The sequence below is a fragment of the Macadamia integrifolia genome, chromosome 8, assembly GCF_013358625.1.
Source record: "Macadamia integrifolia cultivar HAES 741 chromosome 8, SCU_Mint_v3, whole genome shotgun sequence".
In the NCBI taxonomy this organism is placed as follows: domain Eukaryota; kingdom Viridiplantae; phylum Streptophyta; class Magnoliopsida; order Proteales; family Proteaceae; genus Macadamia; species Macadamia integrifolia.
Window position 1 is genome coordinate 33,210,991 of NC_056564.1, and position 19,541 is coordinate 33,230,531.

At 42.7% G+C, this 19,541-nt stretch overlaps 1 protein-coding gene across 4 annotated transcripts in view; it reads right to left on the reverse strand.

Annotated features, from left to right (window-relative positions):
• LOC122086442 (L10-interacting MYB domain-containing protein-like) overlaps positions 1-4,311 on the reverse strand; it is a 33,433-nt gene extending 29,122 nt beyond the window's left edge. For 3 of the 4 annotated variants that reach the window (XM_042655243.1, XM_042655242.1, XM_042655241.1), the window contains exon 1: positions 4,099-4,311. The gene's annotated coding sequence lies outside the window, so the exon portion shown is untranslated. The remainder of the gene's footprint in view (positions 1-4,098) is intronic. The other variant, XM_042655244.1, reaches the window with a different exon arrangement.
• Between the last annotated feature and the right edge of the window lie 15,230 nt (positions 4,312-19,541).

Here is a 19,541-nt window from a genome sequence, read left to right on the forward strand (position 1 = left end):
GTAGAACATGGTTAAGCAATCCCCACAAAAATTCTAATTGATTATATCCGCCAAGTGAACAGGTCGACTATCAAACACTCTCTATTAATCTATACAACAATACCCTTGTTGACTATTCCTGATAGCTATTATAGAAAATTTCAAAGGTTTGCTTCTTTCCATTCCCAGAAATTTTTTGGAAAAAAAGAAAGAAAGAGTATCAAAAAAATATTGTGCCAGAAATAAAAATAACCTTAGTGGATTCACACCCTAGGAAAAAACATTTGAGAACTGTTGATTTCAATGAATTGGCAAGGTATTACAAATCTGTTAAGTATATTCCACTAATGTGAAGACAGAAAATAAGGTTCGGTAATGGTCTTCATAAGAAGTGCCTTCAACACAGAGAGAAAATCATTCGCACAGTAACTGAATGCATTTATCTTTTGGTACTGTAACAAGTAATATGAAACTGAAAGCCAATAAGAAGGGGTTCAATTGGGACTGTAACAAATAATCAGCATCTCTCTTATTACGTTAAATAAAAAAAAATAAAGAATGTTTCTTACACACTCCAATGAATGCCCAAAAAACACAATAGCAAAAGCAGGAGCAAAATGATGCAGAAATATCCAAAATTTAGAAAATTCTAACATATATATATATAGTATGTTATATGTTATGTATGTATGTATAAGTATAACAGCATACTGTGAAGAAATGCAGTTTCTTTTCTTCCCTATAGAATTAAATTCTTTGAACTGGTCAACCTAAATGTTGATATGAAAGGGTAGACCCTGACGTAGATCAAAGCATGAAGAAGAAAAGGACCAGCAGTCATTCAGCCGGCCATCGAACCATCCCAACAGACCAGCCCAGATTAAGGCCCATTATTATGGCTTAGTTGGTTTTGCATGGAGATATTCTAAGAGGTCATGTGGTGATTGAGTGGGGTATTTCTAGAAGATTTGAGCTGTCAAGACTGCCTTGAGAAGACTTTATTTAGTTACTATTTTTCTTTAGTTGCTATTTTAGTTATCACGAGATTTTAATTAGATTTCAGTTATTATATCTTACATAGATTCCGGTTTCCATTTTGAATTGTAATTAGTTGCTATTTGTATTTACTCTCCAACAGCCAAGGGGAAGTTTCTAATTTTGTAATCGAGGAAGAAGATTTTAATAAAAGGGAGGGGCCATTACAGCTCCCCCTGATTTGAGTTTATAATGAATTCCGGTTTATACCAAAGAGCTTGAGTGATGTGGCTGACTGTGAGATGCAGTAAACTTTCCTTGAGAGATGCTAGGGTGACTGGTGTGATGCCGTTTGAGTCTTGAAGGGAGAAACTCAGATCATATCCTTTTCCTTCTTCTTCTTCCCAACAATTCCTTTTTGTTTCTATTTTGTTGTCCTGTAAGGGAGGGGCCATTACAGCTCCCCCTGATTTGAGTTTATAATGAATTCCGGTTTATACCAAAGAGCTTGAGTGATGTGGCTGACTGTGAGATGCAGTAAACTTTCCTTGAGAGATGCTAGGGTGACTGGTGTGATGCCGTTTGAGTCTTGAAGGGAGAAACTCAGATCATATCCTTTTCCTTCTTCTTCTTCCCAACAATTCCTTTTTGTTTCTATTTTGTTGTCCTGTGATAACCAAGTACTCAAAAGGTGTCAAAGGTTCTGCTTCACCACTACTGAGTTGCTTTTTGAGTCATTGGAGGCTATGATATCGAGTTCAACAGAAGCTGAACCTTGACGGTGCATCCTCTACCCTGCAGGGTCACTCATCTGGTGCTTTCCTGGTGGCAGACTTCAAGTCAAAGAAATTCCACATCCATCCATCAGATTCAGGCTACACCTTCCATAATGTCTTCCTTCAAAGGCAGTTTCAGTCTCATCCAATGGTTGAATATTGCTATAAGTCGTTGCTATTTTGAGTTCTAGTTTCTAATTTGAGAACCTTGTTATAACTCGACATTCAGCCATCAGTTTTGGCTGTAATTTTGAAGGATTATGCCATTCCTAATCCCGACCTTGACTGGAAGAGCATCACCATCCATGGTGTTTACCTAATAATTCTGTAAACAATTGTATTCTGGTTAATAGCCTATTTTCTTTGTCAGCCAATTGATTAGAACTTGTCTTATTTTTATTTCTTTTGTGACTGGACATCACCCAAGGCACTGTTAAGCCTTGTTGAGGGTTTTAAGAACTAAAGCACCTCGCTGGTTCACCTACTGTTGGGTGTCTCTTTAATTTTATATTGCTGGAACTGTGGATATATTGTAATGATATTGATATTGAGTGATCTTGTTTTGGGGCTTGTTTCTAGTTGTCTAGTTGAGAATCGATTCTACATTAGTCTCTCTTTGATGTGTCCCATCAGGAGTTATCCTTTCTCATTTCTCTTAACACACTCTCACCCCTCTTATACTTCCATCATACCTTATTAATCAAATTATTATTTTTCCAAAAAAAAAAAAAAAATGAGAACACGCCCCCCCCCCCCTCCACTGATTTTCCAACAGCTTTAGCATTCAATGGATGTAAAACATAACATCAAATTTCAACAAAAACAATGAGAAAAAAGAAAATCATGTAAACGTCAAGAGCATTTAATCTTAACAAATACAACCCAACTCACCACAAGCAGATCCCATTAAAAGCATAAAATATCAAAACTAAATTCCAAGCATTCTTTTGTTTGAAAAAGGCTTAAGAAACAAGAAGAGCAGATTGAATTTTTTTTTTTTTTTTTTTTTTTTTTCAGAAAAGAAGTATGAAAGCCAAGAACAAACCTCGGTTGTTGAGACCTGCAAGGAAAGATGAAACCTAGCCATTCGAGTCCAGAACATAGTTAAAATGTGCGTGAAAAAAAACGGTGTTAAATATGGACAAGTTCAAAACGGCTCCGAATCTGAATGGGACATAAAAAATCTGGTAAAACACTATAAGAACGGAAAATTTTCAGAAATGGAAAAACAGGTTTTAAATATTTAGATTTGAAAAAATATGGGGCATACAAAGATGACCACATACTCATATAAATTGAGAAATTATTACCTAAATGCCAGCATCCAAAGTTCAAAGCAACTATACCATTCAACAAAAATGGATATAATAAATACAACCCATTCTAAACTCCAAAATCCAAGCATAACGATATATTTCAACTTCAAAAGACACATTTAAAAATATATATATATCTACAATTTGCTTTGTCCTCCCAATAACTCCAGGATTTCAACTTCAAAGATTTGTTTTATCTTCCCAATCACAATGAAGTTTACTGGCCATCGCATGATATTGTAAGAACTCTCTTCAACATAGGCTTAGAACAAATGGATTCCCCACATGAAGGTAGTGTTCTGTTTATCAGTATGAAGTTCTGAAATAGACAATCAATAGGAACCACCCGGAGTGTCTTTCTTGATCAATTAGTCAGTGGTTACTGATTAGTTCTTACAGCCTTTCAACCATTAAAAGTCTCCTCCTTGAAAGAGAACTTCTACAATCTACATCATGACGATCCTCTTGACCATCCAAAAGATAAAATCTAAATATGGCCAAATACATTTCAAACAAAAATTAAGACTTAAGCAACCAAAATTCCTTTAACAAACTTGACTATCAGAAATTTGTTAATTTTGATAAATCAATAATCTTTATCATACAATCCCCTTATCTTCCTTTGTTCAACAGAAAATTAAGGTCTAGGATTAGGTTTTCAGATTTTTTTAGATTTTTCTTTGTTTCTTCCTTCTCTCGGGAGATCGCCTCCCTGTTTTAAAGGAGGAGAAGACAACGGATCTCATTTTGTACAGTTTATCTTTTTCTACATTCACCCAAAAACAAAAACAATATATATATAGATAATCTTAGTCAATCTAGGCGAAGATAAGCTTGAACACTACTGCCGAAGAGAATTCCGTCTCCATAAATATATAGACCTTCGGGTATCGATTGGTCCAAGGCAGCACTCGCAATTCCAACAGCCCCAATGTATCCCATTTGTAAATATCGTCATGAGTAGAGAAAAGATTTCAACTCTGATGGCTTGCGGGCTAGAGGGATTTGGAATGTCTAATGTCTTACGCAGAAAAAAAGAGAGAAATTCTAACCTTTTTCCTGTTACAAGAAGCCAACCTTCGTACATCGCAGGTCACACACAATCGCTCGCGCTCCACGGTGCAGCCTTTGCCTCAGTTGCAGAGTCAGAGAAGAAGAAGAGAGAGAGAGGGATAAGGGAACTGCCGTTGCCCCAGTTGCAGAGTCAGAAAGGAATTGGGGGATTGAAGGATCGAGGGTTTCGGGCGAAGTCGGGCGAAGAGTATTGGGGTTTTATATAACGAGCGTTTTTTTTCTATAAAAAACACGTTTATAACGGACGTTTTTATTTTTATAAACGAATAAAACGTATTTTTTAAATCTTGCCGTATGGGCCCTTTTATTCGTGTTTAGGAGAACAAAAACGTCCATGGCAAGTTGATTTGGCGGAGAGGTGCAGTGAAGGTCTCAGCTATAGACACCTGTCTTTCCGAGATCGAACGAGATCGACGTTCGAGAGCCCATAATCCTAGATCTCCAGCATTCGACCCCCACCATGAGGCAGGTATTTGGTTAGTTTTTTTTTTTTTTTTTTTTTTTTTTGGCAATAAATAGGCAGGTCAAGTGCTTGACCCATACTCGGTTAGGAGTTAAACCATACTTGGCAAAAAGGGGAACGGCTAAGAAACGGAAACGGAAACGGAAAGAGAAATGGAAGATATGGGTTTTAAATGATAGAAAATTTCAAATGATATGGTCAAATAAATAGAGTACGGTAAAAAACGAAAAACAAACGATACGGTTTCAAACGTGTAGATTTCAAACAAACGGGACAAAAAAAAACGATAGTATAGTCATATAAATTAAGGAATTATTATATAAATATCTATATATAATGTTCAAAACAACTACAATATCCAATATTAATACATATATATCTCATGTCTCATTATAAGTCCCAAGACATATCATCGAATATCATCCAACACCATTCTAAATCCATACACCACACATATCCAAAGTCTTATTAAGCAATGTGGCTTGGTTATGATGTTGTTCATTGTTGTCAATATAGTAAATTCAGAGTGATGTATGTTCAAATGGATTTGAGTCATCACTTTTGAAACACTTTTTCATCAATCGCATCAGTATGTAGCTTAATTTTGGGATCCGTGAATTGAATTTGAGTTAAAGGTTCATGAGAAATATATGTCATTGAGTTTGCTACAAGTTGGCGAAAGAATCAGGCCGATCGGAGTTTGGGAGAAAGATATAATCATTTAAGTAAACATTATGTTCAACAAGTCAAGTCTTAGAAAATGCAGGGGAAAAAAAAAGGGAATGTGTTTAGAACATAAATGCTTGTCATTTGCCTTTTTTCCCATATCTTTGGCAAGCATAGGGGAAAATGTGTTTTAAACGGTAAAAAACGAAAACGCATTTAAAACAGTGGTTAAAACCCTAAGGATGAGATCAGACATCATCCCTTACTTCATCTCCTTCTTTGTGCCCCTCAATTTTCACCATTCTTTGAGGTCCTCCATTTTCGTATTTACTTCGCTTCAAGCTCCTCTCCTTCGCACTTGCTTTGAGCTCCCCTTCCTCTTCTCTCGTTCATTGTCCCTGGGACCACAATTAGAGGAATCTCTATTTGAGCAAAGAAGGTTCTCTTCAAGTAACACCAACTATGTTCAAATTTTTGTTCTCGCATCCCAACATTGTTGAAGAAGGCCCTTCGAGAAACTTCATTTGAGTTCAAATCTCTATTCTTGCATCCCAACATTGTTGTTGAAGAAGGCCCTCGAGCAACTTTATCTGGGTTCTAATCTTTGTCCTTGCATCCCAAAATTGTTGATGAAGAAGGCCCTTCAAGGAGTAATTTGCAGCACAAATAGGTTTATTTTTTCTTCTTGTATTTACCTCTTATTTTCTCAGTACAATATTTCTACTTTAAGCTTCAAGTTAACTGAGATATTGGCGGACTATTGGATCGTTGGGTGCTTTCTCCACTAATACAATAGTACCAGAAGATCTCAAAAAAAAAAAAAGATGCTACTTCAATTTTGACTAGACAAAAAAAAGATTGCTTGGGGTTCTCTCAATTTTAAATTTGACTCAAAATTTCTAAATTCATAAATGGTTAGATTCCATAAATAGTTAGATATATTCAGTGCAAAGGGCATTACAAAATAGGTATGAATCAATGGGGAATGGCTGGATGGGCATACCTCTTTGTAATCTGCATCCCAAGTTAGTTGAGAAATTATATGATTTTAAGCTTAACAAAGATTTTGTTATTAGCTATTTATCTGGAGATGTGGTTGATTTGTTTGTTCACTACAATGAGTAATGTTTATATCTCTTTTAGAACTTTCTCAGACTTTCCTTGTTTAATATGTATTCAATTAATGTGTGATTCAATTCCCTATTATGGATCAACTCCTTGAAATTAGGAGCACATTGTCAGACTAGCTTTGAACAACTATGTGGAAACCTCAAAATGTAAACATTTATGGCCAAAGTGTTGTTGTCATAATGGGGTATTTTGGATTTCTCTGTGGTTGGTTATTTGATTTGTAAAAATTATTGGAAAAAGGGCCCTTAAGAATCATCTGAAACAAACTCAAGAAAAAAAATCATAAGATTGTTTTTCCATAAGGATAAAAGATTAATAAAGTATAATAAAATTGGCATACCTATTGGAGATATAAAACCAACCTCTGTAAAAGATTTTTTAAGAGACTATAGTAGATGATCACAATAGGATGAAGCCACCAAAAATCCAAGGAACTCACAAGCAATCAGGGTGCACACGCAACTGGACAGGTATACCACAACCCTGTATTTTGAGCTTTCAAAAAATCCCCTTGCATTTATGACCTTGAAATATTTATATCTCTAGGGTGGAGATGACCAGCCATAATGTCCAACCCCAAGTGAGATGCTAGCCATCTAATGACCATAACCAAAATGCTCCTTGAGGTTACCTTGACAATTACTAAAATGTCCCCAAAATAAAAGGGAATAAAAATACAATCTGCCAACTTCAAAAATAAAATTGATTTTTGTAAAAAGAAAAATATATAATATTTTCATACTTGTCTTTCCACTTAATCTTGTCATCCTATTTCTAAGTCTGTTGCAGAGGCATTGTCTAGTCTTGGCTAGAGGACCACTATGGAAGAGGAGTTATTGGCTTTGGATACAAATCATACTTGGGATCTTGTACAATTACCTCCGCAAGTCCGCTATTGGTTGTTGTTGGTGGATCTAGGTTTTTAAAGTAAACCCAGATGGTTCTCTTGCTCGATTGAAGGTTCAATTAGTGGCCAAGAGCCACACACAGGTGTATGGGGTTGATTATCTAGATACTTTTTCTCTTATGGCCAACTTGACTTCTATTTGTATTCTGATATCTCTTTATGCATCTTCTTATTGGCCATTATATCAACTCGATGGAGAATGTTTTCTTAATGGTGATTTATATAAAGAGGTTTATATGGTGTAACCACCAGAGTTTGTTGCTCAAGGGGAGTCTAGTATGGTGTGCGAACTAAAGAAATCATTGTATGGTTTGAAGCAGTCACCTCAAGCATGGTTTGGCAGGTTCACTGATGTAGTTCATGAGTTTGGTCTATCAAGGTGTGATAGTGATCATTCAATGTTCTATCGGAAGTCTGGCACATAAAGGATATTTCTTGTTGTTTATGTTAAAGATATTGTCATCACTGGAGACGATATTAAAGGGATCCAAAGCCTGAAAACACCTCTACAACAGAAGTTTCAGACCAAGGATCTAGGACAGTCAAAGTATTTCTTAGATATTGAGGTTGCTCAATTAAGAAAAGATATTTCCCTCTCTCAGAGGAAATATGTTATGGATTTGCTGACAGAGGCTGGAATGTTAGGGTCTAAGCCTTTGGATACTCTTCTAGATCCAAATGTGAAGCTTACAGTTAAAAGTGGTGACTTGTTAGATGATCCTGAGAAGTATTGAACATTAGTGAGTGTTGCTGCCGAGAATTTGTGGAAGGCTGAGCGTTGATCCTGCATAGGCACAGAAAGCAGAGGCCCGGAGGTGGCTCCAGGATTAGTCCTCCGACACCCAAGTTAGAGACTCGCACAATAGTTTTTCCAGAAGAGTAATGGTATGAATGTATTTGACCTACTTGGTTCTGTCTTTCGGGTTTCCTCTTATAGGAATATCCCTTATAGAGTCCTACTAGGATACATCCTTCCTCCTTAGAAAGAATTGAGATGGTTTGTTGGAGGACTCCGCCTTGCTCGTTCCACAATTCCCCAGGGAATATTCCCTTAGGTGAATGGAGTCCTATTATGACTCTATAAAAGTTTGGGTTTCTCCGCCACATTTGAAGCAGTGGTGTAGATAGTGGCGAGATGCCACATGTCCATGTTTGATTAGGCGGTTTAGTTTGTGCACATCAGAAGCCCCCTTACTACCACTAAGAAACCCCTCCAGTGGGAGTAACAACGCCCCTCTCGTTTTTTTTTTATATGCCCTTCGGTTCTTTCTATGTTGCTTCGACCTTCATCTTGACCGAGGGAGGACCTTGGGTCAGGTCTTCTCGGCCTTGGACTGAGCCCCCAATCGAGGGAGTGACCTTCAGTCAGGTCCGCTCGGCCTTGGCCTAAGCCCCCAATCGAGGGTGAGGAGTCGAGGACGCTCGTGTGTCTGACTCGAGGGGCCTTGGGAATCCCAACTGATGACGTGTCCTGTCATTGATGAGCCAAGGGAGTCGGACCGTCACCCCTTTGTCTACAAATAGTGCCCCTTCTCCTCATTTTGGCATCCTCTCTTTATTTCTTAGACTCTTCATCCTTCAGTTATTCCTTTCCTTTCTTTCGTCTTCGGTTCTACCAAGTGCTTTCAGAAGTAAGTCTTTATGTCCAGCTCTTTAGGTAGTGGTCCCCCGTCTTCCAAGGGGATTGTGTCTAGGCATCATAGTCTATGACGTAACTGAGGGATGTCCTCGGATTCGTCTTCTGATTCCACTTTGTCTCGTGCCTCGTCTTCCTCCACTACGACACTTCAGCAATCCGTTAGTGGTTTGAGTGGTGAAAATATCACGGAGGGGGTTCTTGAATCCCGAGCTCAAATAAATGAGTCCCTGGCAGTTGAGGCTAGGGATATTGTATCAACGATGACCGAGGTCGAGTTTGAGGAGCTCCGGGCTTCTTATAGCATCCCTGATGAGTTCGTCCTTCAGATCCCAAAGCCCATAGATAGAGCTAGCTAAAGAAACCCTAAGGAGCTATGCTTCTACCAAGACACCTTCAAGGCTGGGCTTCGGCTTCCCCTCCATCCCTTCTTCAGCTAGGTGTTTTGGCATTATGGTGTCTGTCCCAGCCAACTGACCCTGAACGGATGGCAACAAATCCTTAGCTTCATCATTTTTTTCTCTCGGATTCGGAGACCCCTCTCCCTTCCTTTCTTCCTCTCTTCCTTAACTGTCTATCCCTCGGTTCCAACAAGGTGGATTCGGGTTGGTATTACTTCAGCCCTTGGAAGGACCTTAGATTGTTGAACTGATACCCCCACATCGATCTATGGTTGGAAGTTCAAGTACTTCTTTGTGAGGGTGCTAGAGGGATTTCCCCTCGGCAATGTCTGGAACATCCCCGACTTGAAGGATGTGAACTCTACACCTGCCCTCTTCGAGATAGATGCAGAGACTTTGTTGATGGCCAAGGATAAGCTCCAATGTCCGTCTGTCGAGTCTAGTAGCCTTCAGTCGGATACCGTCCTATTCCGATTCGGGCTTAGCCCTGGTGCGTCCTAGGTCTGCCCAAATTCCTTATTGCCTTGGATTATCCTTTCCTCATACTAATCTTCATTGTTTGTATTGCAGTGCAAAACTCTAGGTCGGAGGTTAAGGCAGCTGCAACTACAAGGCAAGCCCAGGCGAGGGAAGCTTGAGTGAGGGAGTCGCAGCAGAAGCATAAGTAGGAGTAGAAGGATAATAGGAAGGCCCCAGCTTTGGAGCTGACTGAGCCTTCTTCTAAGAGGAAGAGGGGTGGGGCAAGTGATCCAACTACAGGAGCCATTCAGGCTCTAGCCGCCCAGGATTGTGGCGTACCCACTCCGCTCGAGCCTCCTCCTAAAGCCTGACTCTAGAGCCCGATTTCGAACCAAGGCCGATCCAAACATGGCTTCGTCCCCAGTTGGTCTGTAAAGGAGGATGACTCTTTCACTATCGGAAGGGTAGCTTGGGATCTGGTACAGAAGGGGAACTTTCTGAGGGATGCTTTCAAGGCTTAGAGACAAGAGACCTCAGCTATGGTTACTAGCGCTTGTGTCTATATGGCAGGGGTAAGCCTTCTTCGACCTTCGTCATTTTTTTTTTGTGGACTGACTTGTGTTTCTCTCAGGCCCAGAACCAGCTTGCCCAGCTTACTATCCGAATCGAGGCCTTGGCGGGGGACCTTGAGAGGTCTAAGTTGGAGAAGGCGAGCCTAGAGAATAAGCGCTCCCCTCTGCTCGAGAACGTGGAACATCTAGAGGCTGACCTCCTTCGGACTCGTCAAGAGCATGATCACGAGTTTTTTGAGCTGAGGGCGCAGATGTCGAAGAGGCTTTATGTAATACCCTACTTTTTAAACCCGATCTGATTTCATGGTTGACCCGGTTTAACCGCGCAGGAACCGAACCAAAGGGAGTTAGAGCGGGTTCCTTATGGAGTATGATGGCAAGGGTGACCTTAAACACCGGCTGGCCCGATAAGTCCGAGCCAGTGCCAGAAGAGACGGGAGTGCCCAAGCCGTGTACATGCACCTACCATAATGCCATGTACGGATAAAACAGGTATTATAGCCATATTTTAAGGTATATACGTATGCTACATCGTATGCCAGGGTGGGGTTCGCGCCAGGCCCGGACTCTGTCAAAATCCCAAGTTTTGGCCATCAGGTGGGCGGACAGGTGGGTGCACCCACCCACCTGAGTGACCCATCCATATGCACTATTCACTTATTTAGGAATTATATATATAGCATTTTTGACTTTATTTTCTTTTCATTTATGACCCCGTACGTTGGTGAGAAGAGTAAAGAGGAGAGAGAAAAGAAAGGGAAGAAGAAAGGAAGAAAAGGAAGAGGAAGAAAAGAGGGATTTCAGCGGCGCCGAAGCTTGATCTTCCCATTCCGGCGCCGGAAGAGTGATCTTCAACTCTAGATCTACATTTGGAGGTAAGCAAAGTCGAGTTTCTTGAACATTCACCATACCCAAGCTTAAACCCTTGATTCGAGTAGGGTTTCTTGAGATCTTGTAAATCCCCTTTGAAATTATGAATCTAAGGTTTAATGGATGATTTATGTGTTGATCTTGAAGGATTTGAAGAGGTATTGACAAGGTGGAAGAAGCATTGTGGGTTTGAAGTGATTTGGAGGGTTTGAAGTTGTTCTTGAGCAAAAAAGGTAAGATGGTTTCCCATTCCTTGAATCTAACCTAGATCTAGGTTAGAACCATCCTATAAGACCTTGAAGGTGTGAAGAATGGATTGGGAAAAACCCCCATTTGAATCCCCAAAGAATGGAGGAAGTTGGGAAGAAACGGTGGTTTTCCCGCCAAGACCGGTGGGTGCAACCGGTGGGCCCCTACCCGCCTGTGGGCACCCACCTGAGAGGGTAGGGGGGCCTTCGGGCACAACCGGCGGGCCCAACCAGTAGGCCAACCGGTGGGCCACCCTACCCACCGGTCCTAGCAGGGACCCCTGGCCCAACCGGCCAGTGGAACCGGTGGGTAGGGCCGGTGGGCCAGACAGCCCACCTGTCTGACCCACCCGTGTGGCCCCGAAGGTGATTCTTACGTCCGATTGGACCCAAATCGGACATCTGACCTTCTTTTGACATTCTAAACATGATTTTGTCATCGGATTTCATTAATTTTGATCCTAAAATGGTGAAGTACTAACCCCGCTCAATTATGTTAGGTTCACCAAATCCTACCCGATTCGCACTGGATCTCACCCGTACCGAACGAGAATCCTTGTACGCTACAGGTAAGTGGGGAGAGGACGTTTGGTCTTGTTTCAAGGCATTGTTTGGCATTTATTTAATTATATCTAGTCTAGTCATGCCATCATGAATATGATATGTAGATTAGTCATTCCTCACATTGTTATGCATATGTGCTATGTTTACTTTCTAAATGCCAATTAAATGAGATGTTTATATGTTGAATGTGGACATCATGGTGCATGATGCATTGATAGACTAGATGTCGTAGTCGGCTTGGAAACGAGTGCATTGGTGGCCCGTGGAATGGGACACGGAGGCTCTATGCAATCGTACTATTGTCATATAAGAGCATGCGGTATTAGGATTTTCACCATCCCGTGCTACAACCCTTCCCAACAGGGGTTAAAGTGTTGGGTTATCATTTGGGGGGAAGCAGTGGTCGCGGTCGTCGGGTCACTGTGGCGGTTAGACATAACGCCCGGCGGGTCATGTAGGACAGTCGGCAACCCCGATGGTACATTCAAGAGGGCCAATCATACTGCTTTTAAATTACTGGGGTCAGCACCTTTATTTTCAGTCATTTACATTTCTGTTGAGAGCCGGTGGACGGCATTGTCTTTACTTTTCCGAGTACTCACGGTGAGCCTTCTCCGACAGCCCTATGGGCGTATCGCGGGAGGGAGTTCGCGGCTCGTACCCGGAGTATATGCGCATTGTGGCTGTAGTAGCACTAAAACCAAGGACTTAGTAATGTTGCTTAGGTGGATGTGATTTGAAATGAATAGCATGGTATATAGTGCATATGATTGTGGTTTGATGTGTGGACTGCTGTGTGGTCCATCTTTCTACTTACTGAGCTATGTGATGCCGAGCTGGGCTCCACCCTTGATGCCGAGCTGAGCTCTAGCCTTGATACCGAGCCGAGCTGTGTACTCTGATTGTTTTGGTGGATTCCCTTATGTACTTGATATTTGAATTTTATTTTTATTGTGTAAATATCATGCCTTCGGGCCCAAATGTATATAATTATTGTATCACAATTCGGGTATCAAGTATTATGGGATTATTCTCAGGTAAAACTTAGTCTTCCGCTGATCTGATGAGCTTATATTAGTTGTGTGTATGCTGTGGTGGAATACAGTATCTGATGATCCTGGCAGGTTTGGGTTAACCGGTGTTAACCCGGTCACTGGCCCGGTTCTGTGAGAACGGGGTGTGACAACGGTGGTATCAGAGTGTGATGCTCTGCTCCACTCACAGCATACCTTAGAATCCCATAGACTCTATAATAGGAAAATGGGGTTGGGTTAATATAAAAGCTTTAAAGAGTAAAAGCCAAATAATGGAGTATAAAAAGGGTTGCATTATATGTTGCATTCATGGCATGCGTGAGTATAGATAAAAGGTAATTAGGTTGGTACTATAACCTATAAGGTACTAGTTGACGAAATTTTGGTAGCATAACGGCGTAAAATGAGATTTCTAAAAATTTTACACAAATACCTGATAAACAACAGACAATATGAAATAACAATGATCACAGATAGCAAGTACACAATTAAACTACATCGGTGTTCAACACCTGATTCCACCACAAAATGATCACTACCAAAGATATATTATTCCACAATGAATCCAGTTGCATCGCAAATACAAGGAATGAGAATAAATAACTATACAACAAGGTCTACAAAAAGAGAAAAAGGTAAACAACTGGTGTGGGCGAGCCAAGCACTCACTGGTCATCGTCGTCATCATCGATGATCACCACGTTCGCCGGAGGCCTAGAGTTGACGTCGAGGCGGTGATCGTAATAGTCAAACCTCGCGTTCACCAGTCGTACCTCCCTCCGAAGTCGGCCAAAATCTGCTGAGATAGCGTTGGCCGTGGTGTCCAAGTCCTGACCCAGCCTAAGGAAGGAATCCTCCAAGGTGGCCTGCCTCTCCAGAATGCGTTCCTCCCTGGAGGCACTCTCGTCCAGCCGTCTCAGTAGCTGAACCTGGCCATCCTGCAAGGCCCGCATGGAGGACATCATGCCCTCGAAGTTGTATGCACCACTCCCAGGTGGTGGGGCTCTATGTGGTGAGGCTGCAGCTCTGGATGAACTAGGACCAGGGCCTCTCGACTCCTGAGGCGCCTCCTCAGGGATGCCACCACCCACCAGATCCTCCTCCTCGTCCTGAGGAACGTAGTCCTCATCCTCCTCACTGGACTCCTCCTCCATGAGGACATCCTCCATAGGGGCAGCCCTCCTACCCCTACCTCTCTGAGCTCCTACTCTTGGAGGTGAATCCATGAGGGTGTGGAGACCCATCCTCAGGAGGTTACTCCGGTCAAACCTATCAGCCGGAGTCTTCCCCTCCTCGCCACTCAAGTCCACCCCGAAGAACTCGAAGATCCTAGTGAGGATCCTGCCATAGGGGAATCCTCCATCCTCAGGGTGGGAAGTGTGGTGCTCCATCGTCCTGAGAATGATGTAGGGGAGGCACAAGTGCTCGACACCTCCCTCTGCGGCCATGAAGATACAGAAAGCGATGAAAGCCGCCATGAAACCCACCTGGTTCCGATGACCTCCTCTGGGGAGCAAGTTGAACTGGACCAACCGGGAAAATAGACGAACCTCGGGGTAGAAGGACATCTCGGACTCCGGACGGGTGCTACTGCCGCAGATAGTCTCGTAGATGAAGTCCGACGTCTCCAGGCTCATGAATGGTCCCAGAGGCTTACTCCTGGGAGGACTATAATATCGGTGCCCAGCTACCGATATATCCAGGATGCTGGCCAAAGTACCCACCGTCAATTGGATGTCTACCCCCTTCACCAAGCTGCAAATGGTGAACTCCCCGTATGGATAAGACACCTCCAAGTTGCAGTAGAACCGATGGACTAGCTGCTCGTAGCATGGTCGGTCTACGTGAAGGATAGAATCCCAGCCCAATGCTGAGAACCTCTCCTGAAGCCGAGCCTTATGGAAGTCGTCAACTACCACGGTCTTCTCCATCATCACTGACCTCTTCAGGAAGATCGGCCAGTTGGTTGCTGCCTCTGCACTAAGGAAGTGCTCCTCATCATAGTCTGTAGGGTCAGACCGGGCAGGTTCGGGTCTCCCTGTGCGGGGGGTTGAAGAGCTGGTCTCTGTACTCTTCCGCTTAGTAGCGGTGGTCTTACGTCGTACGCCAGAGGAAGATGGTCCTTTGCCGGTGCGAGATGACATCCTGGCAAGAAGAAAAGAAAGTGGGATAAGTAAAGAAAAGGAAATGACAGCAGAAAAAGAGGGGAAACCCAAAACCCAAATTCTTGCAAAATGTAGAAAGCGACAAGCAGAGAACCTATGGACATGATGCATGGTAGGTGACGACGCAGAGAAACATGCCAAATAAGTAAAAATGATAGCAAAGAGCATAAATAACACGAGGGGATTCAATTCCAATGCACAAATTCGAACATAATGGAGAACAACCGGAAACCATAGGACTAAGACGAAATGCCATAGTAGCGGGATCATGAAAGTGCAAGAACATACCCAAATAGACTATGGAGTTCCATGAATAAAAGTAGGTGATGAAGATCAAGGAAACCAATACAAAAAGAGGGGTTTTTCATGGGAATACATGGGGATTCCAAGCACACTGAACAATTCATAAAATCTATAGCATATCAAGCACAAAACAAGTGAAATGCATCACAAAGGAGTCATCAATTGGAGAAAAGGATCAAAAATTTAAGAAATCCCCAAATTTGGAAACCTAGGGCACGATTTGGGTTTTCTCCAAATGAAGGGATAAAATCCTAATAAACTACAAACGACCACAGTAGAAACATCACAATCACATGGAAATGCTATTCTATGGAAAGAAAGGTGGAAGGAAAGCCTAGATTGAAGCCTACACATGCATTTTACCCCAAAAGGAAAATTATGAGAAAAGAGAAGAAGAAACTTACTTGAGGAAAAGGGAGAGTTAAACCTTCTCAAAAGCACCGAGTTGATTAGTAGACTCGTGAGTAGAAGCGCCAAGGAGACCTCCAAGATCGCCCAAGGAAGAGAGGGAGTGAGAGAAAGGAGTTGGGGAAAGAGACAAGACAGAACAAGGCCCTACAGGCCCTGTTCGTGTTTTTACACGGGCAGGACCGGCGGGTCCGACCGGCAGGCCCCTACCCGCCGGTTTGAGGCACTGGGACCGACGGGCTCGATCGACGGGCCCCTACCCACCGGTGTAGCCCACTGGTTGTGAAAATTGGGAAATTTTGAAGATTTTCTTTTTTCTTTTTTTTCCCTTCTCTCCTCCTAGCATGATTACATTGTTTCTCATTATTGATATTATTCCTATATTAATGTGTTATGGTCAAGTGGGATCATTGACACACCTGTTGGGGTATTGGCCCTGTATCTTGGAAATTAAGTTACGATTTATTGTGGGCTATCATACACTACAATACCTTATGTGATGGCATATAATTGTGTGCCGAAATCAATTCTCCGGTGTTTAACCAATATGGTGTGTGATATGTTCCAGGTACAGGGATACGATGGTACGTACTAGATCCGGTAGTAATGTCTGAGGTACCTCGCGAGGTCCTCATCCGGTCGGTCGACCACAAAATCCCAAGGGGTCCCGCTCTATGGGGCAAATCTCACCTCCACTACCTCCAGAGACCCTTGGTCAGGGTGGGGCACATGGGGACCCACCTATGACTGCACTCCCGGACCCTCCATCGGTCATTACACCGGGAGATGTTGCTACTATAATTCAGCAGTCCCAACAGGCTTTTCAGCAACAAATGCTTCAGCAACAGTAAGCATTTATGACTGCTATCCAGTAACAGTTGGACTTTTCTCAACCGGGTCAGCCTCCCTGGGTACTCACTCCACAGGACCTACCTGTAGGGTTGGGAATGGGACCACAAGTGAGAGGTACACCTCCAATCCCACCATTCGGTGTTCCTCAGTATGGGATGCCTCCTCCATACTCCTACTATCCTGCTTATGCTCCTAACTTCCCGGCGACGAGTAATACGTCAAGGGTAGTGGAGTCATTCAAGAGGAACTTACCACCTGTATTCTCTAAGGTGGGGAGTGATCCTCTGGAACCGGATCAATGGATCCAAGAATTAGAGAAGATATTTGAGATGCTGGAGTGCATAGAAACTCATTTGTGCTGGGTTGTAACTCAAGAAAAAGGCAAATTCTTGGTGGCAAGCCTCCAAGCCTATATTGTTGGCTGCTCATCCAGAACCCACTTGGGAGCAGTTCAAGGAGTTGTTCTTGGACAACCATTATCCGCGCAGTTTCAGAGACCGAAAGGAGACTGAGTTCATGGCCTTAACTCAAGGAGGTAAGACTGTCCTTGAGTACCAACAACAATTTGAGAGTTTGTTCCATTTTTCCCCAAGGCATATGAGGACAGCTGAAGAGAAGGCAGCGAGGTTCCTAAAAGGCCTAAAAGCATCTATTGGGTCTGTACTTGAGGTCTTGGATTTGACCGAATATGGTCAGATTGTGCAAAAGGCCAAGACCATGGAGGATAAGCAAAAGGGTGAACAGTCCCTCACTCCTGGACTGTGGAAGAGAACAAACCCATTTCAGGATATGGGGAATTCCTCCAAAGCATACCGCGGATCGTACATTTCTGGGCCTATGTATAGACAGCCCTATAGGCCATCTGGCTACCCTCCTAGACCAGTTGGTGGTTCGGGTTCCACCTCTTTCCGTCCGAACACAAGTGTGGCACCTACAGCTCCAAGGCCACCTCGACCTCCATCTGCAGCGGGTCAAGTGCAGAGGGGCCCCGCCCCAGTTCTGACATCTCAGATTCGTTGCTTCAACTGCCATTCATATGGGCATTATGCGAAAGACTGTCGGGCCAGACCAGCCTTGCCCTCCAGTCAGCCCTCTGCGTACCGACCTCCCTTAGCTCGGGGAAATCAACCGTAGGGAAGGATGTATGCTTTGTCAGCTGAGGAAGCTGAGGCCAGTACAGAAGTAGTGGCAGGTACATTTTAAATTAAGAAATTCATTATGGTTAATATTGATGACCTGCTGAAATTATATGCATTGTTATACTAGATATCCTACCCATATCTGGCATACCAGCCTATGTTTTATTCGATTCAGGAGCTACTCATTCATTCGCATCTAAGAGATTTGTAGAGAAACTTGGGATGTCACCCAAAATCCTAGATTGCGGAATGATTGTTAGTATGCCTACTGGCAAAGTTACACAGTTGAAGGAGGTATATGGGCCGTGCCCAGTGGAAATTAGTGGAAAGAACTTTGATGCACAACTCATTAAGTTTAATATGCAGAATTTTGATGTTATATTGGGTATGGATTGGTTGTCGGCTCATCGGGCTAATGTGATCTGTGCTGAAAAGCTGATTAGGGTGACAGATAACGAAGGGAAAGAATTGGTGTACCGAGTAGATACAATGAAAAGGGTGAGGAAGGTACTTGTCTCTGCTCTTCAAGCAGTAAAATTGCTAGAAAGCGGATGTCAGGGTTACTTAGCATCGGTACTTGATGTTGATGCAAGGATTACACCTCTAGAAGAGGTAAAGGTGGTTAAAGAGTTTCCCGACATTTTCCCAGATGATCTGATGCATTTACCATCTGATAGAGAGTTGGAGTTTGCCATAGATTTGACTCCTGGAGCAGCTCCAGTATCTAAGGCTCCATACAGGATGGCACCAGCTGAATTGAAGGAGTTGCAGATGCAGTTGCAGGAACTATTGGAGAAGGGGTTTATTCGCCTAAGTGTTTCACCTTGGGGTGCTCCAGTGTTATTTGTCAAGAAGAAAGATGGCAGTTTGCATATGTGCATCGATTACCGGGAGTTGAATAAGTTAACCATTAAGAACCGGTATCCATTGGCATGCATTGATGATTTATTTGATCAGTTACAAGGAACCAGAGTATTTTCAAAGATAGACCTTCAGTCCGGCTATTATCAGCTCAAGATAAAGAGCAGTGATATACCCAAAACAGCATTTAGGACTCGATACGGGCACTATGAGTTCCTAGTGTTATCTTTCAGGTTAACCAATGCATCGGCAACATTCATGGATCTAATGAATCGAGTATTTCAGGATGTGCTCGATAAATGGGTAATTGTTTTTATTGACAACATCTTGATCTACTCTAAGACAGAAGAGGAGCACACTCAACACTTGAGAATGGTGTTACAGAGGTTGAGAGATCAGCAATTGTTTGCCAAGTATAGCAAGTGTGAATTCTAGCTTGAACAAGTTAGGTTCCTGGGGCACGTAGTGTCTAAAGCCGGAATCGAAGTAGATCCTGCAAAGGTGAAAGAAGTAGTGGAATGGGAAAGCCCCAAGAATGTCACCGAAATTAGAAGCTTCTTGGGTTTGGCTGGATATTACCGGCACTTCATTGAGAATTTTGCTCGGATCTCAGCACCAATGACCAAGTTGACTAAAAAGGGTGTGAAATTTGACTGGGCAGAGGAATGTGAGAAGAGCTTCCAGGAATTGAAAGAAAGGTTGGCGACTGCCCCTGTGCTGACTATTCCTGAAGGCACAGGTG